At 50.5% G+C, this 27,535-nt stretch overlaps 1 protein-coding gene across 1 annotated transcript in view; it reads left to right on the top strand.

The window, feature by feature from the left end:
- The window catches only part of ETNK2 (ethanolamine kinase 2), a 407,034-nt gene extending 380,593 nt beyond the window's left edge, over positions 1-26,441 (top strand). The window contains exon 10 of the transcript XR_007458826.1: positions 26,432-26,441. The gene's annotated coding sequence lies outside the window, so the exon portion shown is untranslated. The remainder of the gene's footprint in view (positions 1-26,431) is intronic.
- Positions 26,442-27,535: the final 1,094 nt, after the last annotated feature.

Genomic DNA, 27,535 nt, shown 5'->3' with positions numbered 1-27,535 from the left:
GGGCCCACATAGAGGACACCGCACAGGTTACGAGGCATCTCTGCAAGGAACGTCAGGAACCCCTCTCACAACCCCAGGTTAATGCACTTTGGGGGCCTCGAATAGGGGCCCGGTCCGGAAGGTGCTCTCTGACCTAGGCTGACAGGGGAGGCACAGGAGGGTCACGTCACACATCCCTTCCTGCCTTTCCCTCTCCCAGGGTGCTGATCTCTGCTTCCGTGCATCTCAGGGCACCCCCTTTCCCAGACACCCGTGATCTTCCCCAGGGAAACCCCTCTCCTGTCAGTCCTTGAGAAAACGGACTCGAGAGGACTCCCCGGAACTTGCCACAGGAGCCAAGGTTTATTCGGTAAGTTGAAACAAGCCACCTCGTCAGCTCGAGAGGACACCCAGGCCTCTCCTGGGTCCAGCTGGAGCTAAGTGCCCTCTGCGCTCCTGTTTCCTATGACTGACCCCAGGTGAGAGACAGAGGGGGCCGCCTGCAGGTGACGGGAAGCCTGGGAACCAAGGACACCCAACCCTCGCCTTGGGCTCCCCCAGCGTTCCCGCCACTGGCCCATCCGGACCCCAGGCTGCCTTCCCCCGCCACCCCCCGCACCCCCTCGGGGGCACCTGCCCGCTGCTCTGGGGTGCGGCTGGCGGGGGGGCGGGGGCAGCAGCTGTTTTCCAGTCGGGGTGACAGGCTGCTATAAACACCCGCTCCAGGTTGCTATGGCGAAACGAGGGTGCAGCCTGGCTACAGTGAAGCTATTTATGTGCCTGTAACGGCAGAGTGGTCTGTTTTTTATTATTTTACTTTTCAAGCTTTCCTTTCCCAACCCCCTAGTATGGCTTAAAAAAAAAAAAAACAACAAAAAGAGCCACCGCAACTTTCTCAGGAACAAAAAGAGTGTGCAGCTGTAAAACAGAGCTTGCTTGGGACTTGAGCCAGGAAAGGGAAACCTGAAGTGGGGGATATGGCCCGTTCCTTTCAAGAAGGGAATGTGTGGCTTCCTGCTCATACAGGTGTGTAGGCACCCCAGCCCCGCAAGGAGAAAGGCCAAACTCGGTGTCCCCCACCTCTGTACCACTTACATTATTAAGCGGAGGCAAAGCCACTTCATCTTCTAGCTTCCTTTCAAAGGCAGGCTCCAGCCAGCAACGTTCCTCACATCCCCCTCGCCCCCCACCCCCGCCATCGGCCCCCATTGGCCGCCAATATCATCAGGGCGAGGACACGGGAGATTCCACCAGGAGTCACGGGAATGGAGCCCAGCCCCACGGCGTCCCCCTGGCTGCAGGTCTGCAGGGGATGGCCTCTAGAGGTACCTCTGAAGGGGACCCGTGTTTCCCCATTTACACAGAGAACTTTCATCCAATTCTCACCCCTCAGGGAGCTCTGGGGTGAAGGGGTATCCTGCACAAGATTTAGAGTTGAGGTCAACGTGGCGAGGACCCCGAGCTGGCACCAAGGAGTTGGCAATGAAGGCTCAGATGCTGAAGGATGATTAGGAGTCAGATTGATTCCTCCTTGGACACCCATGTCTTCAAGGCGCCAGGCACATGGGGAAGAAAGGTTTTTGGCAGAACAGGTAGGGAGTGACCAGAGATGAGCCCCTAGATGGGGCACTATTGCCCCCTGCCTTCTCCACTCGTCCAACCCCAAATAAAGTAACAAAAAAGAAAAACGAAATGGGCTGTAGGTCATAGGCATCTCAAGAAGGGCAAGAGAGTGGAAGGAACTAGCCCATGTGGTAATCTCCCCTCTCTCTCTCTCTCTCTCTCTCTCACACACACACACACACACACACAAAATGTGTACCAATTTTGATAAACAAGCAATAGGTTGACAATTACTAAATAGCATCTAAGTAAGAGAGTCACCTTCCAGAAATAGCTGGTTGGAATACAAACGATGCTGCAGAATTTTATCAGCCCTCTTTTTCCACCTTATTCCAGCTCCTTTCGGATTTGGTATATCCTTAGGAGGAGGGGAAAAAAAAAAACAAAACTTCCCGCTGATGGGCGTGTGAATCAGATAAAAGTGAAGTTGGGGCAGTGCTAAGAGCAAATCCCACGAACTGTTCCCATTTCTTCCATCTCAGATTATAACTGAATGTTTCCAGCTGCCACCATAGCTCTGAAAGGGTATTGAGGAAAACAACCCCATGAGGAGGAGAGAGGGCAGAAGGGGGCAGCTGCAGCTTTACCACCAGGAAAGCATCCTCGGTTGCCCCAGGAGAGGTCGAAGGCCTAACTGACAGCCCGGGTTAGCCGACAAAGTCTTGCTGGGAAAATCAGAACCTGGGACGGAAATCAGTCCTGGCAATACCTTGGGGTCAAAAGAGCAGAGTAGTCATGGTTGCTAAGCCTGTCAAAGCAACTGTCATCAGCATCCCATTGTTCCTGTAGGGTACAAAGGGAGGAGGGAGGAGGTGAGGAAAGGGTCCAGTATGGGGCACTATCCTGGACGGTTGAGAGTAGGCTGAGGGGAAGGCTGGTGTCCCAGACGTTAGCGTCTCTGTTCCTAAGTCTCAGGGTATTAATTCAAGCAGAGTGGCCATTACTTAGGAATACACAGAAAGACAAAGAGAAGCAGACACCCCCAAGGTAGAGGAAGCTTCCCAAAAGTCATGGACTAGAAAGAACATCTGTTCAAGAGAGCTCAGATCCGTGGTGATGGACACAGGGCCCATTGTTGAAAGAGACAAAGGGCAGGCGAAGAGGTGATTCAGCCTCAGCTGGTCACTGTAGCTGGAAGAGGAGAGAGAGTGGAGGGTACGGCGTATTCTTCCTCCAAGTGAGCAGAAAGGTTGTCTCATCTCTCTATCCCAACCCCTGCCCTAGTGCCTGACCTAACATGTGGACTTGATGAATGAATCACCCTTCTCTGTTCCAGTGTGCTTCCATTTCCAAGGGAAGGAGAAGCACGGGATTCCCAGAAGGGGACCCAATCTCCAGAGAGAACCAGGTACCTGTAAGTCCCAAGAACCACTCCTTCGCCATTTGTCTCATCTCCCCCTCCTCCCTCCTGGGGCCCTGGTAGACCGAACGGATCGGCACATCTCACTTGTTCTCCAGGACACCATCCCAGGGCTCTTCTGGTGCAGGTAGAGGGAGACCAGCCGTCATTGCAGGGGTCCCCCACTCTCTAGGGAGGAGGCAAAGGTAAACACAAAGAATTTCAGTTCTCCCAACACCCATTCGATCCCAAACTCCCACACACAGCATTTTAAACACCACTGCAGTACCTCCAAGGAAAAGTCTGGGAGAATATGGTGACGGTGGTAGGGGGGAGGCCTGGAGGAAGTGACAAAAAAGGCTTCTTTCTGGATTCTATCTGAGGCACTGTGCTGCCAGAAATCATAGGAAAAATACCTCGTTCCAAACTCTTTCCATCTCATTTTCTTCCCTATACCTCATTTCCAAGGTTCTCACTTTATTTTTTTTTTCTATCTGTGTATATCACTTTCCCCATCTCTCCCTGTCTCCCTGTCTCCCTCCTTCCTTCGCTCTCTCCTTCTCTATCACCCCCCCTACCCCCGCCCCCCTCATCTGTCTCAATCTCAAAATCCCTCTCCTTCTCTTTTTCACAACTTTAGCAACAGCCTGATTGGATGGAGTTCCATTCTCTTTATGTAGTAGTTTCTGGAACCCATCAGCCCTGTCCAGCGCCCACTGGCTCAAGCAGGGGCAGGTACAGATGTGCTGAGAAGCAGGTTGGGCACTTCCGGGGCTCTCACGGCGAGCACCAACACAGCGCCAATCCATGTCACTGGGGTCACAGATGGTGGACCGAGGGCACACAGGATGAACTCTGTGAGTCTACCTGCCCCCTCCCACAGCCTTCTGGAGCTTGCCCGGCCAAGCCAAATATGTAGCATCTAACTGTGCCTGAGGTATAGGCAAAGGGCTAACACCAAGGCCCCAGAAGTGAGGAGCTCTAACGAGATGGGGGAAGAGAAAGGATAGGAGACTATTCCATGGACTAAAAGCTAGAGTCGGGATTTGGTACGCTCAGCCAAGTTCCCAATGTGGCACAGATAAGGGAGCGGCCCGATGGAGGAAGGGGCTGGGAGCCTGGACAGACTGAAAGGCACCCAGGACTACAGTCTGACTCTGGCTCCTTTCAAAGGGTCCACAGAAACGGAAAAGTCCAGAACTGAACACAATAAGCTAGTCCTACCCAACCACAAGCTGCAAGATATTCCACTATCCCACCTCGCCTCCACTCTGAGCCTAGAGAACGTGGGTAGGGAGTAGAGGCTGGAGTCCAGCTTCTTGGCCACATGGCTGCCTTCTGCCCCGCCACTGTGCGAGGATTCGAGGATTCACAGAGGGACTCAGGCCCAGCAGAGCCAGACCTCTGCAGGCAGTCTCACACTATTTGCCCAACACTTGCTTCTGCAAAAGTCCCCTTGTCCACCCCCCCCCCCCCCCCCCCCCCCCCCCACAAGGCTCACACACCCTGGCCAGCTGTTCCAAATCTGTAAGCTCTCCATCACCAGAGAACAATCCTCTTCGGTTGGAAGGTTGGAGGGAGGGGTCCATGCTCTCCCTTCAGGGTCTCAGCCACTGAACCCTCCCTCTGCAGGCAGCCAAGTCGAGAAAGAGAAGCTGAGGACATACCGCCAGGCTCTCCCTCCCCCCACCTCCTCCAACAGGCAGGGCCAGAAAGAGAACTCCTCCGTGGGGGAAGTCCCAGGGCGGTGAGGCCTGGAAACTTTGCCGTCTAAGGCTGTGGAATTCTCCTACCGGGCTCCCGCAGTTCATCACTGTGGCTCCCTGGATTCCCGATTTGGGCTTTAAAAGGTAGCACCAGAGCGAGAAGGCCAAACATGTTGAGGAGAAGAAAAAGAAACAACAGCAGTTGGTGGCAGCTCACAGATAACCGCCTCCGACGTTCGTCTTCTGAGTGACTGAGTACGTGTGGGGGGTGGGGGGGGAGAAGAAAAGAGCAGAAAGAAAAGAAGTGTCGACCACACCCCAGAACACTCTTCAGGGTTCCCAGCTAATGTTGCCTTTTTTCGCACTCCAGACCCTAACCTGCTTGTGCAACGATCACCTAGGGCTTGGTTGGTTTGAAACTTTCTCCTCTTAGCAGATCTGAAAAATCGGAGGCTCTTGTCCCCCTTTGGAAAAAAGAGAGCCAGAGGGCTCACAGGTGTGAGTGCAAGGCTTTGGGACATGAACTTCCAAGATTGAAGAAGTGGCCTCTTGGCCAGGTTGCCACGGTTTCCATGAGAACAAACCGAGGTTTGGCTCTACAGAGGGGTAGGAGGGCGAACTGCCTTTTTCTCCCCATGGGAATAGTTTCACGGGCTAAGGCAGGAGGGGCATATGGTGAAACACACCGAGACGGTTACAGAAAGGTTCTAGGGGAAAGACAATGGACAGTCTTTTTTTTTTTTTCTAAATTTTTTTAAATATTTATTTTTTTTTGAGACAGAGACGGCGAGAGCGAGGGAGGGTGGGGCAGAGAGAGAGGGAGACATGGAATCTGAAACAGGCTCCAGGCTCTGAGCTGTCGGCACGGAGCCCGATGCGGGGCTCGAACCCACGAACAGCGAGATCATGACCTGAGCCGCAGTCAGACGCTCAACTGACTGAGCCACCCAGGCGCCCCGACAGTGGGCAATCTTGACGGTCCCCATTCTTCCCGGGGAGACTAGGGTGGAAGGCCCCACTAATAGGATGATAAGACACTGCTCAGGCGGTGAGCCAAACCTAGGAAGGAAATCGGAAGATAAAATGCCCAGCCAACCCAACCGTAGGAGGCAGGGAGAACACAGCAGAAGTTGAGCTGCTTTGGGAAGGGCGAAGACTTCCAAAGACTCTGAGTTTTGCTTTGCAAGGAGGGCAGGGAGAGGACTAGGCCCCCGCAGTGATATGTAGAGGGGCTGCTCCCCAGGACTGAGGCCCACCCCCCTGCCCACCCTCAATGCCAACATTAGCGCACCGCCTTCCCAGGCCCCCGGGTCAGGACTCTTTCCAAAGGAGCCAGATGGGGCAGAGGACTGCCAAGTGCCAAAATCCTGCCACGTCCTCCTAGCAGGAGCTGTCTGCTGAACAGGGCCACCTGGCCAAGGAATTCCCTTTCAGACTCATGGGCAGCTCTCTGCATCGTGTGAGAACCCCCTTGGATGCCTCCTCCAGAGCTGGTGCCAGCTTGGCTCACACTGGAGAGACGGAAAGGAGACAGAGCCGCGCAGGACTCTGCTACACCCAGAAGCGGCAATGACTGCACCTCTGTAGGTAAGTCCCACGTACGCCCTGCTACCTTCTCAGAGCCGCGCGGGGCCAGGTCCTGACTGATCACAAGCTGGGAGGCGGGCCGGACCCAATCCCAATTTCATCATCCCTGGCAACCGCACTAGCCAGTCAATTTCCCGGCCTTTTCGGGGAGGAGACCCTCCGCTTTTCCTACCAACTGTATCAGACATCTCACAGAATTCCAGAATCACAGTCGTGAAGGGAACTTGAGGGACAATATAAGACAAACCCCTTCATTTTACAGTGAAGCACGTCTGAGTCAAACACGGGGCTGGGCCCTGGGACAAAAAGGCTATGCAGTCTCGGCGGAAAAGCAGGGTACAGGGAGAGGCACGCGATACAAAGAAATCCGTATTCGGTGTCCAATGAAGGGTGGAAATACCTCCTTTACCTGTTCGCCTGTGTGTATCCCACACCGCCAGGATCCGCCCTGCAGGCTGGCTTGCCAGCTGCCGCCAGGGAGAGCTCCCTCACAGCCTGGCCTTTCCCTGCTGGGCTCGGCCCACACCACGAGGGGAGGGGAGCTTTCTCGAGGCTTTCCAGAGCTGCCCCTAAACATGGGTATCAAGTGAAAAGGTGGTTGGGACATGAAACACCCTAAGTTTTGCTGGGTAGGTCATACGCCCACGGGCCGTATTCATCTGAAGGGGGCATGTGTCAAACATCTTCATAAAGGTGGCTTATGGGCACTTAGCTGTCAGCCTGGCACATGGCCCCGGGTCACTAGGCCCTAAGAAATATCTAAGAAACCCAGAAGGGAATCCAGTTTGACCAGAAGGGCTCAGGGCACCACAGCAGCCAGTCTCACGGGCCCCGTCCCTCCTGGAGCTCTGCCTGGGGCGCCTGGGTGGCTCTGTCAGTTAAGTGTCCGACTTCGGCTCAAGTCATGATCTCATGGTTCGTGAGTTCGAGCCCTGAGTCGGCCAGGCTCCTGCCCCTCTCAGCCCACAGGCTCTCCCGTGACAGCTCTTCCCAAGCAGCCCTAGGCTTGCCTCTGCCTCAGCACACCCTTCCTCCAAATCCATTCTTCCTGGGCCTTCGTATCCTCATCTGAAAAGTAGAGATAATGAGAATAGCCAACCTCAGACAGAAGTTGAGAGGATCATCACTTCTTTAGAGTACAAAGGCCCACCGCTCTTGGATGTAGATGAATTGCCTTACTATCGAACAGGGGCGCCTGGGTGGCTCAGTCTGTTAAGCGTCCGACTTCGGCTCAGGTCATGAGCTCACAGCTCGTGAGTTCGAGCCTTGCGTCGGGCTCTGTGCTGACAGCTCAGATCCTGGAACCTGCTTGGGATTCCGTGTCTCCCTCTCTCTCTCTGCCCCTTCCCTGCTTGTGCTCTGTCTCTCTCTCTCAAAAATAATAAACATTAAAAAAAAAAAAAGAAGCTACTCAACAATGAAAACAAAGTGACGAGGCTGCCTCTCTGTCAGAGGCCCCCAGTGCCTCCGGCCACCTTGTTCTCATGCTTCCTAGCCCTGGGCCCTGGCTCTATGTACCAGGAAGACAGTGGTACTCCCCATTCACGGACTTCTCTAGAATCTCCAACGTTTGCAAGCTGTATCCGGGGAACGGCCTGCCTGAGGTTCCTTGTAAGTGGTATCAGCAAGACTGAGCAGAAAGGCAGTAAAGTTCATGAGAATCAAAGAAGATTGTGGTAAGAACTCACATCCGGGCAATGCCTCACCATTTCAAAGCACTCTGATGTGTGATCTTAGGGACGGGTTTTTAAGGTAGACAGGACTGATGATAATACTCCTTCTACCAATTTAAAAAAAATTTTTTTTTTTAACGTTTATTTATTTTTGGGACAGAGAGAGACAGAGCATGAACGGGGGAGGGGCAGAGAGAGAGGGAGACACAGAATCGGAAACAGGCTCCAGGCTCCGAGCCATCAGCCCAGAGCCCGACGCGGGGCTCGAACTCACGGACTGCGAGATCGTGCCCTGAGCTGAAGTCGGACGCTCAACCGACTGAGCCACCCAGGCAGGCGCCCCTCCTTCTACCAATTTTATAAAACATGATCTGAAAGGTACATGACTCAGTGAAGGCCAGGCAACCGCAGGAAGAGCCAGCAAGAAGCTGAGGCACACCACATGCTACCAGGTCCTATAAGGCAGGTGGCGAGACAGGAAAACGGACCAAGAGAGGAGCCCATATAAAACAGTCAGATCATTGTTAGGCCCCACCCAGGACTCTGGAGCTGGGGATTCCTGTCCTGATGACCTCAGAGGATTAATATAGGCTCTCCCACTTCCTCCCAGAGGTACCTGTGAGACATGCTGAGGGTAGGTGTGATGTCGGTATGTGTCACCCTCTTAGCCTGTGGACACCTTGAGGGTACAGATTGTGGTCCAGACAGAGACAGCGCAGCTGCTGGTGCACTGAAGGGGTGTAGGAGGGAGAGAAACAGAGAAAGGAGAACAGAAAAGGGCGAGGAAGATTCAGGGAAAGGAAGGAAGGGGGCCCTTCCTGAGGGAAACTCCCAGAGAAGCCTAAATAAAGACAGACATGCCTGTATCAAGAAGCCCCCAGGGGCGCCTGGGTGGCTCCGTCGGTTAAGTGTCCGACTTCGGCTCAAGTCACGATCTCACGGTCCGTGAGTTCGAGCCCCGCGTCGGGCTCTGTGCTGACAGCTCAGAGCCTGGAGCCTGCTTCGGATTCTGTGTCTCCCTCTCTCTCAGCCCCTCCCCCACTTGCACTCTGTCTCTCTCTTTCAAAAAAATAAATAAATGTTAAAAAAAAAAAGGAAGCCCCCGACTTCTAGCACAGAGCACACAGAAATCCCCAAGTACATCGAGCCAAGCAGAAGACCAGAAATGACAGAGATGGATGAGAAGAAATCCACAAAACAAAAACCAAAACCTCAAAAACATATGCACGTTAAACAAAAGTTGTTCCGGAGCCCCCAGCCCCTTTGTCTCCAGTACTGGCAACGGAGCACGCCTGGGGCCACAGCAGGCTGGGTCCGCAGGATAAGGCAAGGTTGTGGCCCCAGATAATCCCTGCTCTCCTTTCCAACCAGCACATCTAGGTTCCGGGGTTTGTTGCTCACGTCAAGTATCTGTTGAGAAGAGAGACCTCTAGAAGGGCGAAAGCTCAGAAGAGGCTCCACAGCAGAGTTTACAAACAGCACCCTGGGGGACGCCTGGGTGGCTCTGTCGGTTAAGCGGCCGACTTCGGCTCAGGTCATGATCTCGCGGTCCGTGAGTTCGAGCCCGCGTCGGGCTCTGTGCTGACAGCTCAGAGCCTGGAGCCTGTTTCAGATTCTGTGTCTCCCTCTCTCTGACCCTCCCCTGTTCATGCTCTGTCTCTCCCTGTCTCAAAAATAAATTAAAAAAAAAAACGTTAAAAAAAAATAAAATAAAAAAGAACCAGCACCCTGGGCTGCACCCTCCCCCACCGCCTGGGACACTGACCCCCCTCAGCTTCCTGCTGCCAGGAAAGAGACTGTTCTCTCCATATTACTGCAAGTTATGATAGACCCAAGGGAGTTTGATTAAAGAGAGCATCCACCAACAGATGGATGGATGGATGAACAAAATGTGGTCTATCCATACAAGGGACCATTATTCAGCCTTAAAGAGGAACGAAATTCTGATACCTGCCACAACATTCCTGGACCCTGAGGATATTACGCTCAGTGACAGAAGCCAGACCCGAAAGGACAAATACTGTATGATTCTGCTTAGATGAAGTGTCTACTCTAGGCCCAAATTCAGAGGCAGAAAGTAGAGCAGAGGGGGCCAGGGGCCGGGGGAAGAAGGTGGGGTGCTATTGTTTACCGGATACAGAGTTTCTGTCTGGGATGATGACAAAGTCTGGAGATGGATGGTGGTGACAGCTGCACAACAGTGTGTGCGTAATTAACGCCACTGAACGGTACACTCCAAATTGGTTAAAAGGTTAAACTTTGTGTTCTATTTTACCGCAGTTTTTGTTTGTTTTGGTTTTTTTTTTTTAATGTTTTTTATTTATTTTTGAGACACAGAGAGACAGAGTGCAAGTGGGGGAGGGGCAGAGAGAGAGGGAGGCACAGAATCCGAAACAGGCTCCAGGCTCTGAGCCGTCAGCCCAGAGCCCGACGCGGGGCTCGAACTCACGGACCGCGAGATCGTGACCTGAGCCGAAGTCAGACGTTTAACCGACTGAGCCACCCAGGCGCCCCTGTTTGTTTGTTTTGTAAGGAAGACAGGAAAGCCAATGGCACAGTGCTGGTGCAGACAGGTGAGACAGGCAGAAGGCAAGAGCAGAGGGAGGCTCAGGACCGTGGAGCCCAGTTGCTGCTGCCATCAGGAGCTCAGCCCCACCTTGGTAACGGAGGTGGGGGCCGAGTGGCACAGCGGTCAGTTAGTCCAGACAGCGGCCTCTGACACTTCCAGGGCTGGCAGCCCACGGAGGGCCTGGAACAACATCACATCACTGAACAGGTGGCGTGGCAAGGCAGAGGGGCAAGGCCAAGGGGAGGGGAAATAGACGAGGCTCTGTGTGTATGTGTGTGGCAAGGTGGGTACGGGTGGTGGTGGAAGGGTGTTCAGGGCCATGGACCAGTTCTTTTTCCAAGCAGAAGGGAAAATGTCAGCTTTCACCTACTCACTCTCCCAAGGTCACCCCATCACTGGCTCAGAGCACACAGGCATCGGCTTAGAGCTGGTACAGCGAAGGCCTTCCTGACTCGCAGTGGAAATACAGGATCTCCAGTCTTTTCGAGGACCTCCTATATTATCTCATTTGATCCTCCCGACAAACTTGGGAGGTGGGTAATATGGCCCCCATTTTACAGAGAAGAAAGCTGGCTAAGTACCTTCTCTAGGGCCACATAATAAACCAGAGCCAGAATCAGAGTTTGGCAAAGGCTACACTTCTTCCACAATATTGCCTCGAGGGTGCTTTCCGGACATGAGGGCTTGTTGTCTCTTAGAGTACAGTGCAGCGATCAAGAGCCCAGGCTTTGTGAGCAGGCTGACCCAAATCCCAGATCCACCATCACTACCTGTTTGACCTTGAGAAAGTTAGTTCGTGTCTCTGTTCTTCGGTTGTGGCAGTGATAAATGGGGGATAATAGTAACCTGGTGTAAAATGGGTGGCCAGATTTTGAGATAAGTGAATAATCCACATAAAGACGCACAGTGCTGCCTCATAGTGAGCCCTCAAATACAATTATTGTGGTTATTATGTCATGCTGTCTATCAGCCCATTTGACCTGTTGGGTGTGGGGCCACTAGGGCCTGCTCACCGGTCAGAAGGTGACTGTGGAAGATGGTTGGAAGGGACTCAAGGTCATTTGGACTAATCTTTTGCCCGGTGTTAGAGGCCATTCTCTTCCTACTCATCCCTTGGAGCCAACTCATTAGCTCTTACTCCCTCTTACATTAAATTGGGCTCTAATTTGTCATCTCCAGCACAATGGTTGGCACCCATTCTCTGTCTTACAACTCCTTTTGTGATAGCTCCTATTATCCCCTCTCAACAGTTGAAGAAACTGAGGCCCAGAGTCCTACAGTTAACTAGCGCTCAAGCTGGGCCATGAACACAGGCCTGCCTGATTCCAAAGCTCATATTCTCAGCTATTACATGATACTTTTGCGTTAGAGAAGAGAGAAAAAACATCTACTCCATGGTAGAGGGGAAAGTAGCTGTGGTCAAATTCCAAATCTACCATTTAAGTGAGCACCTAGCATTTAATGGGCATTATTTTGCGTCAAGGACTCCATGACTTATTTTTACAGAGAAGACGACTGAGGGCCATTAATATGTTCAATACCATAAATTTCCTAAGTAAGAAAGGCGAATTTCATACTCATGTTGATGCTTTTCCTCTTACCATGCTGTTTCTCAGAACCTCAGTTGACTCATCTTTAAATAGAATCAGGGGCGCCTGGGTGGCTCAGTCGGTTGAGCGTCCGACTTCGGCTCAGGTCACGATCTCGCGGTCCGTGAGTTCGAGCCCCGCGTCGGGCTCTGGGCTGATGGCTCAGAGCCTGGAGCCTGCTTCCGATTCTTTGTCTCCCTCTCTCTGACCCTCCCCCGTTCATGCTCAGTCTCTCTCTGTCTCAAAAATAAATAAACTTAAAAAAAAATTTTTAAATAGAATCAATACTCACTCCCATTTCATTCATTCTTCAGTAAATGAGTGCCTACTGAGTTCCAGACCTTGTTCTGAGCACAAAGATACAGTGATAACAGAAACTACAATTTTTACGCCTTCTTTTGGCCTGGCACTCTTACACATATTACGTGAAATTAAGAATGTTAACAAATCAAAATGATTCCAGGGTAGCCACTCAATAAATGGCGATAGTCATTCTTTTTTCTATCTAGATTACAACTCAAACAACAAAAAAGATTGTAATGGCCACATTTTCCATTGTCTTCATTCACGTTTCCTTTTCTTTCTTCCCATCATCTTCCCTAGTTTGAATTTATATTATTCCTAGTTTTTCAGTGTAAGCCTAGAAATTTTACTTTGAAGTTACATTATTCCTGGTGTTTCAGTATCCTTCCTGAATTTTAGACTGCCTTTTAGGTAATTTTTCTTCTTTCTGAACTATTTTCTTCAGAAGTCACTTTAGTGAAGGGCCTATTGGTAGAAACACATTTTTGTGTGTCTGCAAAGGCTTCTGCAAGACATTCTTGGAAGATTGTCACCGATGCTAAAATTCCGTGTTAGCACTTCTTTTCTCAGTGCTTTGGAGATATTACTCCACTGTCTTCTGGCTTTTATGTTGAAGTTGAGAAATCAGTTGTTGGTCTAAATGTCAGGCCCTAAAAAGGAATTTACCTTCTGGGTTTACTCTAAAGGAATTTATCCTTGGTGTTCCGTAGTTTCATTCTGATGTATCTAAGGGTCAATTTTATTTATCGCTCTTGGGATTCATTAGGTATCATAAATATAACGATGGTATTGTGTCAATTACTGACCATTGCTTCTTCAAATATTGTCACATTCCTATTGTCTCTATTATCTCCTCCTGAAACATTAATTAAATGTATACTGGGATCTTTTTTAGTCTGCTCTGGGGATGGGTGGACCATAACACATGAGCCACACCGGGCCTGCTGCCCGTTTTTGTAAAGAATAATGTACTCTCTGGCCCTTTGAAGAAAAGGTTTGCCAACCCCTGCTCTATTTTCCTGCCTCTATACCTTTTCCACATTTTCCATCGTCTTTTTCATCATCTATGTAATTTCTTCAGATATATCTTCTGGGGTGCCTGGGTGGCTCAGTCGGTGGAGCGTCTGACTTTGGCTTGGGTCATGATCTCGCAGTCTGTGAGTTCGAGCCCAACGTCGGGCTCTGTGCTGACAGCTTGGAGCCTGGAGCCTGCTTTGGATTCTGTGCCTCCCTCTCTCTCTGCCCCTCCCCCGCCCACGCTCTCTCTCTCCTTAAAAAAAAAAAAAACAAAAAAAAAAAAAAAAAAAAAAAAAAAAAAAAGAAATCCCTTCCAGTTCACTAATATTATCTTCAGCTGTGATATATTCTTTTTTAAACTATTCATTGAAATCTAAATTTCCTTTACTATATTTTTTCATTTCTGGGAGTCCCATTTGGGTATCTGCTGAATTGAGTTTCTTGTCCATCATTCTTTCAATACCCTCTTATTTCTTATAACATATTAAGATATATATATATATGTATACATGTATACATACATATATAATTTTTTTTAACGTTTATTTATTTTTGAGACAGAGACACAGCATGAACGGGGGAGGGGCAGAGAGAGAGGGAGACACAGAATCGGAAACAGGCTCCAGGCTCTGAGCCATCAGCCCAGAGCCCGACGCAGGGCTCGAACTCGCGGACCGCGAGATCATGACCTGAGCTGAAGTCGGACGCTTAACCGACTGAGCCACCCAGGCGCCCCAGTATAACTCATATATCTGCAATTTTTGTAGGTCTGATCTATGCAGTGTTATTTCCATTGCTGGGCTTCACTGGTGATCGGGGAAATGCAAATCAAGACCATTAAGAGATACTATATTTACACTCAGTTGCCAAAATTTAAAAATCTGAGGATACCCAGTACTTAAGAAGACATGGAACAACAGTATCTCTTACACCTCACTGGCAGGGGCAAAACTACTACAAATATATTGGGAAACAGCCTGTCATTATCTTGTAAGGTTGAATATTCATATACCAAGACCTAGCAATTCCCTTCTGAGATCTATACCCAGGAGAGATTTGCACATACACACCAGGGGACATGAATAGGAATGTCTGCGGCAGTACCATTCATAATGGTGGAACAGGGTGAGAACTTCACCAATAGAATATTATGTAGCAGTGAAAATGAATAAACTACAGCCACACCCAACAGGGATAAGTCTTAGTATCCTAATATTGAGTGAAAATAAACAAGCCCCAACAGACCCTACATAGTATATATTTTTAATAAAGAATATAAAGCAAAACTAAGTAATATATTTGCGTAGGTGCACATAAATTTATCAAGAGTATGATGAGCACAAAATTCAGGATAGTGGTTGGACTGGGTGAGGAGGCGAGGGCATGGGATCGAAAGGGCACATAGGTGGATGCAAATTATGGTAGTGATCTTATTTTTGGCTTGGGTGGTGGTTTCAGGTGTCTTTGTTAGGTTATTAGTAAATAACCTATATAAATAAGTAGTGAAGAGAGACATGCATTAACCAGTGAAGAAAATGGATCATGAACTATGGGTTTTGATTCATTCAATTTTGTGCATCTGAGAAATAAAGAAAGCTGGAGATGAGGGGAAAAGAAAAATAGGTTTCCACTCTTTCTGCCAGCAACATTTTTTAATCTGCAAGATCAAAGATAGTCATGGATCTACAAACAGCCTGTTTTAGATGAGAACTTCTATTGTCAATTTCATGGTCTAAAATGGTCATTGAACAACACAGTCAGTATACTGCATTTGACCATATTATCCTAACAGGCCAGTATCAGTCAACTTAGAAATTCTGATTCTGGGGTTGTGGGTGCAGGTGGGGGTGGGAGAAAAGGGAAACAGGGCACAGGGGCTGATATTCCTGTAGGGACCAGAGAGCCGGAAGTGAGAAGCCACACGGAAGGAAAGTGGGAGGGAGAAAGCGGCAGTGACCTGGTGTCCTGCTTTGGTGGTGGCTAGAGGTGGAAGAGAGGCATCATTTAAAAAAAAAAAAAAATTGTTCTTAATGTTTATTTATTTTTGAAAGAGACAAAGACAGAATGCGAGTGGGTTAGGGGCAGAGAGAGAGGGAGATACAGAATCCGAAGCAGGCTCCAGGCTCTGAGCTGTCAGCACAGAGCCCAACACGGGGCTCCAACTCAAGAGCTGTGAGATCATGACCTGAGCCCAAGTCGGTCGCTCAACCCACTGAGCCCCCCAGGCGCTCGGAGAGATCATTTCATAAGGGAGGGAGACTCAGGGAATTAGCAACTGGGGGCTCAGGCCCATGTGCCCGGTCTCCTCTTGGATGCAAAGTGAAACAGCTAGGGAAGAGCCCAAACCCCTTCCCGCTGAGACTTCCTGGGTCCTAAAGCTGGAGCCAACCCCAGCCGGACAGGGGGCTCTGGGCCCAGGGCTCGGAAGAGGGAAGAGCCACGGAGACTCCTCCTGGCACCGCGTCCCGGTCTGCCCCCCACGCGGTGACCTCGGGCCGGGTAGGCGGGCAGGAGGAGCCCGGCAACTGCGTGCCCAGGGTGGCGGCCCTGCAGCCGGTGTGCGCGCGGCGGCCTCCCCTTCCGCTAGCCCGGCCACCGGGCCCCGCGCTCGCCTTCGCCCTGGGCCTGCGGGTTCCGACGTGTCGGCCAGCTCCGCTCCGGCGCGGCTCCCAGCCCGGCCCTTGCCCGGGCCCCGGGAGCAGCTGGGGTAACTGACGCCTCCACCCTTTCCAAGTCTGGCTCTGCACCAAAGCCCCCCAAGAAGGCGGGCGGCTCCGCCCCGGCCAGCTAGCGATTGGTCACGGGGGGGGGGGGGGGGGGGGGGGGCCGTGACTCACCGCAGGCCGGGCAGCCCCACTCCCTCCCTCCCTCCCTCCCTCCCTCGGGGACCCACGTCCTCCCTCGAGCCACACCCCGGGGAGGAATCTCCACCTTCCAGCCTCAGGACTCGGCGGGGGAGCCGGCCAGTTCTCACCCCGCCCTTCCCTTCCCTTGGCCTCCCTAACACCCCAAGAGCAACGCCCTGTGGTTTCAGTGGCTCAGGCGATGATTCGGCACGGTTTCTCCGGGAGAGCCCTGTTCCTGAGCTGCCACGGGCCCGCCAGGAACAGGACCCAGCTCCACACTTTGCCCTGCAGGCAGGCGTCCTAAATGTTGTCTATCAAGACGTGCATGATGTCCGAGGGCAGGGACAAAAACTGGGGTGATTCTGGGATGTTAGCATGAAAGGCACTGTTCACATCCCGCTTGAAGGGAAGGCAGAGGTAAATCCCAGATGCTCTAACACAGGATATATTACAGTATATACAGAGTGAATAGTCTCAGTCCTCACTCCTCGGTGGTAGGATGAGGGAGAGGTAAACTGGAGGGTGCCCCACTGACCATGTGGGGAGCCTGGGCCCTAGAGTAGAGCCTGACCTGGTCAGGGTACTTGCGGGAACCACAGGCTTTCCTTGGCTTCACTTCTGGTCAGTATAATTGAGGGGCTCGAGTTATGGCTCCTTCCAGTACTGACGTAATAGCAGGATTCTAGGACTTCTAGTCTTAATGGAATACTGGCTTATCTCCGCATCCTCAGGAACACCTCTGAGCTCTAACAGTGTACTTTCACACGTGGATAGTGCTTTCAACTTCTCAAACACTTGTATATAGATTCCATACTCTCCCCTTAGATTATCATAACGGTCCTTTGTGATTAGAAACCAACAACAAATGAGGAAACTGCTGCTCAGAGGTTAAGGGGCTTGTTCAAGGTCACACTGTTGACTGGTGGCATGGTCAAGAGTGAAACTCAGCTAAGGGGCTCTTTAAAAAAATTTTTTTTAAGTTTATTTTGAGGGAGGAAGGGAGAGAGAAAGAGAGAGAGAGAGAGAGAGAGAGAGAGAATCCCAAGAGGCCCCACACTGCCAGCACAGAACCCGACTAGGAGCTCGAATTCACAAGCTGTGAGATCATGACCTGAACCGAAACCAATAGTCTGATATTCAACCGACTGAGCCACCCAGGTGGCCCCTCAGCTAAGGGACTCTTTTAAGTCCCTTGAGAGCCCCAGATTTTTCACCTACGTTGAGAGACTCATTCATACTTGCTGGGACCCACCCTCCATCTACAGCATAGTGAGAATCCACTGCACCCAAGAAAGAGGGCTCAAATTTTATATGAGCTGGAGAAACAGCCTTCCCGACCTCAGAGGAGTCAGGCGAATGAGGAGGGGCTTCCTCATTCAAGAATCTTCATAAATTGTAACCCACATACTTGTAGGCACTCTATGGTGTACAAAGCACTTCCACATCCATTATCCCATGTGATTCTTGTAATAACCCTATGAGGTATTCAGGACTGTATTATCTGACACATTAAGTAGAATGAAAAGGCTCAAGTTTAGCAGTTAAGTGACATGTGTCATGGTAGCACCCTGTTCTCTTCCTGTGTTGCTACAGAAGATTCTGGAGCAACCAGTGTAAGAATGAAGATCCCTCTACATTCATCATGGAAACCCAAAGCATCTCCCTCCATTTTTCTCATCTATCTTCCTAAGATGGCCTAGGAGGGAGAAAGGTGCATGGATAGATATCTCCCTGTATGCCAGGGGACAGACTAGGGGCACAGTGGTGGGAGCCTTCCCCAGAGTCACACAGTGAGGTGGTACAGGCACATGGATGAACCCAAGACTTCGTACCTCAGCCCTGGAGCCTGCACTGAACACATGCCAGTATTCTTTGGCTAAGACTGTATCTGTCATGGAGACCGCCAGGACTCTGTCACTCTTGAATTCATAATAGGCAGCTGGTGCAACCTTTAAAAGGCTGACAATCCAGGCTGTCATTCCAAAGAGGAGTCACCTACCGCAAGCGTCACTCTGTCCTGCCATATACACTAGATGCTGTCTTTGCCCCCAGCCCTGCATTTGCTAATTATCTTAAGGCTGGTGGCAGCCTTCTGTTCTTCTTACCTCCTTCCTCTGTGCTCCTCGCTGCTCTCTATTCTTGGATGATTAACCAAAAAGTTTCTTTAAAAAAAAAAAAAAATATATATATATCTATGGATATATATATATCTATATATCTGTGGATATATATATCTATATATCTATGGATATATATATATCTATATATCTATGGATATATATATATCTATATATATATAGCCACAGATAAAATATACCCAGCCTCTTTTACACACACATTTAAGAGAACGAAGGCAGGAAAGCCTCACAGTTCTTTCCAACCAGAGGCCAGTATGAGAGCATCAACCCAGCAGGCGGAGCCAGCCTCTCGGCCATTAGGGAGTAATTCCACTCAGGTTTATAGAGGGCTTGAATTAGGGTGTTCAATATCTTCTTCCAGAATGCCTGGCCCTCAGCTGAGCCTGTTGTAAAAGCCACCTTGCATTTGTAACTCTCACTTCAAACACAAGTTGGCCCGCACCTCCACGTGGGATCCAAACACACAGAGGGAGGGAGAGAACTTCTCAAAGGCAATTCAAGAGTTGTAAGCTTTCTGCCCTCTCTCTGATCTCTTCATCCCAGGTTCGGACCTCTGCGCCCCACCCAGGCTGGCTCCAGACTGTCCACTTTCAAGGAAAAGGCCTCAGGCATTCGTATCTTTCTTTCTCTTCTAAAATCACACCAACCTTTTGCTTCTCGTTGCCTGCTATTATTGGATTCCCTGGACCATATTTGAGACTGAGTTGTGGTCAGTTCCTTATAGCGTAGGAAAATGGTCACAATACAGTTAGGATTGGGTAGGAAAAAATTGGAATCAAAACCACAATATTTAAGGGTGGCTGCCTGGCTCAGTCAGTGGAGCATGTGACTCTCGATCTTAGGGTTGTGGGTTCGAGCCCCACGTTGGATGTAGAGATTACTCAAAAATGAAATCTTAAATGGGGCACCTGGGTGGCTCAGTTGGTTAAGCGTCTGACTTCGGCTCAGGTCTGATCTCACTGTTTGTGAGTTCGAGCCCCACATCAGGCTCTGTGCTGATAGCTTAGAGCCTGGAGCCTGCTTCAGATTCTGTGTGTGCGTGTCTCTCTCTCTTGAACCTCTCCTGCTCATGCTCTGTCTCTTTCTCTCTCTCAAAAATAACTAAACATTAAAAAATAATTTAAAAATGAAGTCTTAAAAAGAAAATCTTTAAAAAAACTTTAATATTTAATGTGTCCCCAGTTTTAAAAGGGTATATACTTACCTACATATATAAAAGAATACAGAGAATATATCAAAATGTTAACAGCTATCTCTGGACTTACAGACATCTTATTTTTTCCTTTATGCTTTTCTGAATTTTCCAAACTTTCTAGAATGATCTTGTGTGGAAGCAGTACAGAGCTCAGGTGTCTAGAATCTCAGAGGCATGGTTTCAGTTCCACATCCCCCACTTCGTAGCTGTGAGACCTCAGATAAACTATTTTATCTCTCTGAGCCTCAGTTTCTTCTTTGGAAAAGAGAATAGGAATGACACTTTGCTCACAGGGTTGTCCTGAGGAGGGAAGGAGGTCATGCGATTTCAGCATTTGGTGTGGTGCCCGACATAGTAAATGCTCAGTAAACGTTACAGATTTTTATGCATTCCTTTTATAATCGGGAAGGGGGGAGGGGTCTGTAAAAATATTAAAAAACCACTTTGCTCAAAATCCACCATTTGGATTAAAGGACATTGGGAAAACCACAAAAGCCTTCCAGAACATACAGTCTCACTGCAAGTGACAACATAATCGTCATGTAAACCAGAGTTTAGGTATGTCGTGTCCGTATGAAAAGGGAAAGGTGTCAAATGAGGAATGATGAGTAATTCATGGCTGGGGAAAGGAAGTAGAGATGTTTTTTTAGAACAACACACACACACACACACACACACACACACACACACACACAAGACGAGATCAGACCGCAGAATAACTGATCAAACTAAAGGTAACAGCTGAAGAAAAGCATACAAACTAGAAAGTCTGAAGAAAAGATTCTGTGAGTGAGGAAGCAGGGGATGTTCTCCCTGCAGAAGGTAACAGAGAGGCAGGGCTGCCTGGGGCTCGGGCAGGATGACTAAGGAGTTGGGACATGGCCCTGACTTCACGTGGGTCACAAGTTCGCTCCCGGTCAGACATGGGACTTTGGGTTCGGGACCACGGACGGGGCGAGTCCCGGGGAGCTCTGAGGTGCAGCTGTTCACAGAAATGGTACAGGAGACAAGCGAGAATGTTCACTCCACCCCTCCAAATAGATTGGCCATCCCGGACTGCCTCATGCGCCCTGCCCCGCTTTGTGCCAAAGAGACTAGTGGAGGCTGGACAGCAGAAAGGAGTGGAATGGGAATTATCACCATTGTCAAGAGTCTAAAATGAAGCCCCGGCCCTCCTCCCACCTCTGAGCCATGGCCATATAGTTACATAGAGTTATACAGTGTTATCCTCCTGGCATGGGTCCTGGGTCTGAGGGGGAGAGAGGTAATGGAGTGGGGAACAGCGAGGCTCAACAATTCTGGGGGGGGGGCAAGCAGAGTCTCCTGGGGCACTGGCTACTGTTTCTTTTCACACGCCAGTCACCCAGCTTCCCAGGAAGCTCCCACCCCCAGTCTCTGCCACCTGAACCCAGCTAAGCACGAGCTGCTTCCTGGGGCTGTCACCCCATCCTGGGTGTCCTTGCCTCCGCACTGAGAAGCTTTATTTTTCCTACTCTAGGTTTGCAAATTCAAATGCCTAAGGGACCAGGCAGGCACAAAAATAAGCAAAGCAGGCTTAGGTGATGGGGGGGTGGTGGTGGTGGTTAAGGAAACCGGCAAACACTTGTCTGAATGGGGCAGGAGTTCCTCAGCTCCTGCTAAGTGTTGCCATGAGGAGTAGGTTGGCCAGTGTCGTCAGCGCTTCTGACTTTTGAGACAAAGCAAGCAACGTGGATTTCTACTTGAAATCTCCTGATTTTAAAAATTTTCGTAACCAATCACAATTAATCTGCAGGGCTGTTTGGTAGGAGGAGACAGAGAATTGGAGAGTTGAAATGTCCCTGAAGTGCCTTTAGGTCAAACTGCTCATATGACACACGAACGAATCAAAGCCCGGAAAGGTTCAGTGATTTCCCAAAAGCAAGAGACCGGCCTGATGGTTCCAATCCCAGGTCTCCCAACTTCTAATCTAGAATTCATTCCCCTAAATGCCCCTGCTTGTCACGAGGAGGCCTTTGCAAGTATTCAGGCGCGAGATGATGAAGTGTTGAACAGAGATGGCGACCCCGGGAAGGAAGAGAGTAAACTTGGCTATGATCTCGACTCTAGTCTAATGAAAAATTTCTATTTGTTTATTCAGTTATTCATCCATCCATCCAACATTTAGTGATGATCATTCCATGAACCAAGGGCTGTGCTAAACACTGGGTGTTCAGAGATGACTAAGGCAGCACCCCTCTTTCTGAGTAGCTCCCAGGCTGTGAGTGGGCTTGGCTGATGCTGAACAGAACCAGCCAACTGATGGGAGCCTGGCAACCATGCTGTCATAGGCCCGCTCGCATCGACTCTTAGCTAATATTCACATCTTCACTTCCTCTGAAAGCACTCCTCTTACCAGATGCCATCCTCGAGAAACTGGGAGGGGACTGGAGAAGGTCCCCCCATTCCCAGAGGGCCTGGAGCCCTTATGGGTTCCATAGGCAACAGCAGGAGCAAGGACCAGGACCCAACCCAGTCACTCAGTGCCAAGCCCCTTCGGGCTCAGGGAAGGTATGTTCTTTATGCATTACCTTGGCCAAGCGGCTATCTCATCCCAGCTAAAGTGTCTGTGTGGGTGTGTGCTGGGGAGAGAGGAGGAGCTCCCAGACCGGGACTCTCCTGCCTGTTTATCAAGGGGCCTGCTCAGTTCTAATGGCAGTGGGCAGCTGACCTGGGTGACTGAAGAGTAATGGCATCCTCGGGTCACAGCTTCTACAAGCAAAGAGAGTATCGTGGCCTAGTCTGCCCCCCTCCATCAACAAGAGACTTCCCAGCGTTGGCTCTCATAGCACCTACTTCCGGGGGGAGGACTACAGGGCAGGAGCAAACAAGGTAACATGGTTGCTGCCATTCTGCCTTCTTTTCTAGGACTCTTGTTGCGCAAATAGGAAGCACAATCTGGGAACTGGCATCCAGAGGGTAACCGGTCACAGGAAATGATGGAACCCACAGTTGGCCCCTGGGGGCCCCGTGGTGGAGAGTCGCGGGAGGTTGGGGCCTCCGGGCCTTTCAGTTACTGGAGGAGAGTGGGCTCTGATCCTTTTATAAATGTACTGAGCCCAAGGGTTAGCAGGGAGCAGGTAGGCAGGCTCATGGCGGCATCCACGGAGACGAAAGAGAAATGAAGGAATGGAAGAGGAAAAATTTAAATTCAGCAAACGCCTACTATGTGTCAGGGGCGTACAACGTGAGAAAATGGAGTCCAGAAAGTCAAATAATTTGTCCACGGTCACACGGTTGCCCAGGCAGACTTGTATCCAGTTCCACCGGACTCCCCCAAATCCTCACTCTTATAGAATACCATGCTGCTGGGCTTGTGAATGCTGACCGGATGACTGAGGACACAGGGCATGGCTACCAAGAAAGGCATGGGAAGAGATCCAGGATTTGGTAAACTCCAACCCCTGGGGCTGAAAACCCAACAGAAATTAGCATTCTTTTCTCTAGCGATGGAGCACCTTGGCATTCCATTTCCTAGTCCCAGGAAACAGATTTTCCAGTGTCAGGGAAATCTCCTCCTCCCCTCACTGGACCAAATATCTTAGGTCAGATGTACCAGACAGGAAACACAGATGGGTCAAGGACCATACTTTCCTTTGGACTCCTCCACATCGAGGGACTGTTCCTAATGTCCCCCATCAAAGCGGACTATGAGAGTTGAGTGGAGATCAGAGGCACACCCAGTTGGTCACCCCAGTGTGTTTCAGTGGACAATTCTCCAAGGATTAGAATGTGCCCTTTTTCCCCCTCTAAACATGGGGAGCCCAGGAGTATAGAAGATACCAAGGTAAAATTCACTCAACAATTTTTTACTGAGAACTTACCACGGGCCAGGTACTACTCTAGCTGCTTGAGAAACATCAGAGAACAAAGAGATGAAGAACCTTGCCCTCTTAAGAGTCTACTTTCCAGCTGAATCAAAGTAAAACAGTTCTTTTTCTTGGTAAGGGTTGCATTATAGAGAAGGCATGAGTCTTGGTGTCTGACAGGCCTGGGTCAAAGATTAGCCCAACCCTGGATGATCCAAGCCTGGATGATCTCTGGATGATGATCTGGGAGCAAGCTACTTAACTCACTGGGTGTTAGCTTTCTTATCTGTAAAATCGGGACAATAACATGTTGCAGTAATGCTGTAAGGATTAAAAATAATGTACATTCAATGCCTGGCACGTCACAGAGTTCACAAATGGCAATCTTATTTTTCCAGGCCCACCTGAACCCACAGATTCTGGGAAAACTCGCAGAGTTCGAAAGCAGGGCATCATCTCCACAATGTCCTGGAGACAGTTTGGTTTGGTGAAGAGCACAGTGAACCTACCACCTGAGGTCAAGGAATGTCCCCTCTAGAAACATCTGCTCCTACCCGTAGCCCCTGTGGAAGGGCGAGGCCTGGGTCATCATGTTTGATTAGTCCCCGTTTCCCTCCAGCAGGTCACAGGTAATTGGAGCAAGGGTGGACACACAGGACCTAAGCTGGAATCTATATCTCTTGATGTCTCTTTGGACTGAGAGACTGGGTTAATCTACTTGGAGAGCTAAGAGGGAAGGTCATATGGATCTGGAGGCTGAACCCACTGCTCGGGTTAACCACGATGGGTGCTGAGCACACAGACACGGGAGCAGAGAAGGGAATGCGTGCAGCCCCGGAGAGAAAGCACGGTCCACCCAGGGGCCACACTTGCCCCCACCAAGTTTTGTGATATTTCTCTGTCAACTTCTAGTAAGGCCCCCTTTCACTCTTTTTTGCTGCTTTGAGTGGGTTTCTGCTCCTGCAACCAGATGATGTCGAAGACGAATCCTGCACCTGTCTCAGAAGGTGGTTGTTGTGACGTAATGTGAAAGCAGCTGGCATTTAGTTGACATTCAATAAAGGCTGTCGAATCTCTCCGTGTTCTTGTCAGCCCGTCACTTGGCAATGGAGAGAAGAAATCTATAGACGTTCTAGCCTAGGGTTGGACCTCAGCCTTATATTATACGAATGTCTTCATTAAGCTGTAAAATGAAGACGCTGTTGACTTTATTGCCTGCTGGAAATATTAAATGCGATCATCCAAGTTTAGTATGTAGCACATGATGGATGGTACGTCAGACGATCACTTCTACTGTTGTCATTATTATTTAAGATGCGTTGTGTTGGGTCTTGATCTAGGCAAGGGAAGAGCCTAGGGAAGAGCAGCCTCTGGAGTGGGCAGTGAGAGAACAGAGAAGGATGGGCTCCGTAGTGGGGTCAAGGGTCTGGGCAGCAGAGAGAAGGAACAGAAGTGAGCAGTGGGGGACGAGCAGAAGCCCTAGAATGAGAAGCCTTACACTTACCTAGCACTTCTGTAGCCCTAGCAACTTTAGTGTTGATGCAATGCTCTCCCTACCCTATTTCGTTTGCCCATCAAAACGCTCCATCGGGTAGATCAGGACAGGTGACAACATATACAGGTTATGGACGGGAAAGTTGAAGGTCAACAGAGATCTGTGTCCTATGTGCCACCCAACTCTAAATCTACTCTTTTATCCTGTGACACCAGGCTGCCTCTGGAAAGTAGGGTGGAGGGGCTGAGATGAGAAGAAGCATGGGAGGAGAAATTGGACAGTTTCTCTGGAAGGTTTGCTTTTTCATTCCAGGGTTTCATTCAGATCCTTTCTGGGCATCCCAGCAATGGGACAGCTCTGCCCCATCAGGCTCAGAGGCTCTGGGATGTAAACAGAGGACTGCAAAGTCAGACAACACGGGGATGCCAGCCTAAGGACTGGATATACAGGCTAGATGACTGCCCAGCTTCAGCATCAGGCCTTGGCCCAGGAGAAGGCTTCTTCTGGCAAAGGACCAGGGCATGTCCTTCACCATCTGGCCACAGGGCCATTGGTAACACGGTGCTGCCCTACAATGGTCCCCAAGGCCCCTCTCAGCTCAATTGTGTATGGAGTCTAGGCCTTATGTCTCTAAAGTCAGGAGTTACCTTTTCCTGTTCTCCAAGGACACAGATTCAAGTTCTCTGGGACACTGTGCCATTCAGGGCTTGCCGTGGGCCCCCAGGCTCAGGACACTTGTCTTTGAGCTGAAAGGAGTGATTCTTAGCCACTCTGCATCCTGGAGACATGACTTCTCCCCAGATCCTCACACAGTGCCCGGCATACGGTTTGTGCTCACTTCATGTTTGTTGGATGAACAAACGAATACACGAACAAGCAAATGAATGACAGATTGGCTCCGGCAATAACATCAGCAATAAAACCAGCCTGTGCTGTCACATTACAGCGGCCCCACCATGCTGCCTCTTCGCTCCCAAATCAGAGCTCGGCAGCCAACCCGGCCCAGAGGAAGGTGGAGGAAGATGTACAGGGCAGAGCGCTTCCCCTTCAAACTTCCTCTGACCTTTCGGAGGAGTCACACCCTGTGTGAAAGGGCAGGGCCGGGGACACCCAGGCAGGAGGAAGGTTCTGCCCACCCCTTTCCAGGACTTCTGCTTCCGCTCTCAATCACCCAGCTTCTCCCAGCTCCAGGCCCACTCTCTGGGAGGAGCTGCGGAAAGTACCAGGAGAAGAGACCCAGCTCCATTAGGAGCTACACGGCGATCAGGGCGGTGCAGGAGCGCTCCTCCTGTGCATTTTCCTCACTGCTAATGACCCAGATTGGTAAGAAGGGTAGCAGCAGTTACAATCGTGGCACAGCACTTTTATGGTTTCCGGCATCTTCCAAAGTGCTTCTATCACACGACCTCACCACGCCACACGTCATCCCTGGAGCGGCTGGGGTGCTTCTGCCTGTTACTTGGGTAGAGAGACTGGACAGTGGGTGTTGAGCTGGGTCACGAGTGCTGCACGGATGGGGTCAGAGGCTCAGCCACCGACTTGGAGTAGGGAGAAGTGGGGTCTGACGCTGGCTCAGCATCAAACTATCAAACTCGCCTGGCGTCCTTGGGCAAGTAAGTCTCCGGGTTTCAGGTTTCTCACTTGCCAAAGAGGATACATTGGACCATTCTTCCAACTCTGTCCATCTCAAATGCTCTGGCTCAATAGCACGAACACCCACCCCGCCCCCCAGCCAAAGCCTGGTAACTGACCTCCCCTGCACCAAGGTCAGAAAGCCCCTGGAAGTGTGGATGCCAGCTGTGTCTGTCCTAGCGATGCTGACAGATGTCATCTGAGTGCATCCCACAAAGAAGGCTGTGGTACAGACGGCAGGCAGGAAACATCAAAAAAGCATCCTAATGGTCCACAAGCACCAGGAGAGCAGGCAGGCAGCAGGCTGCTGCTGAGGCCAGACGCCATCCTGCTGCCACACGGGTGCTGGCTCAGACACAGGCCGGAGCCATTCCAGTGGGGGGCAGCAGACGGCCTCCCTCACCTGCCAGAGCATCTGACTCTCCAGGACGCTCAGTGTCCTCTGCCTTCTGCCGGATGCAGCATCTCAGCTCTTCGTCCCAACCCGCCTCCCCTCCCCCAAGCTCTCCTCCACCTAGCCTCTCTCCTCCTTCAGATCCTGTTTGGCAATCACCTCCTCCAAGAACAAATCCAGGTGATCCCTGCCAAATTCTGGCCTCCACATTCCTACTCACATCCTTCAGACCCCAGCATCACCAGGTCATGTGTCCCTGTGCCAGATGAGGCTTCCTGTGTGCGATCCTGCTCTAGTCTGCCCCCAGATTGGGGGGGGGGGGGGGAGAAGAATAGAGTGGATATTCCTGAATTCCTCCTTTCTGACAACCCTCCATCCTCAGCTCTTAAAATATGAGGCAGGGCAGTCAGGGCACAGGAATAGGGCACTACGGATGGACAGCACTCTCCTCTCTCCCCAGGGGCAGCTGACCTGGCCAGTTACCAGAAATGCTAGTGCTAGAAACTCACCCAGAGTCTGGACAAGGGTTTGGCCAATGTGTCTACCTCCAAGGCCAAAAGTCTGGATGGAGAGGGAGGACAGGCTGGCCCAGCAGCTGGCCACATTTCTCCAAACCCAACCCA

Source organism: Panthera uncia, chromosome F1 (genome assembly GCF_023721935.1).
Source record: "Panthera uncia isolate 11264 chromosome F1, Puncia_PCG_1.0, whole genome shotgun sequence".
NCBI lineage: Eukaryota > Metazoa > Chordata > Mammalia > Carnivora > Felidae > Panthera > Panthera uncia.
The sequence above is the reverse complement of the archived record's forward strand: the minus strand, read 5'-3'. Positions and strand labels throughout refer to the sequence as shown.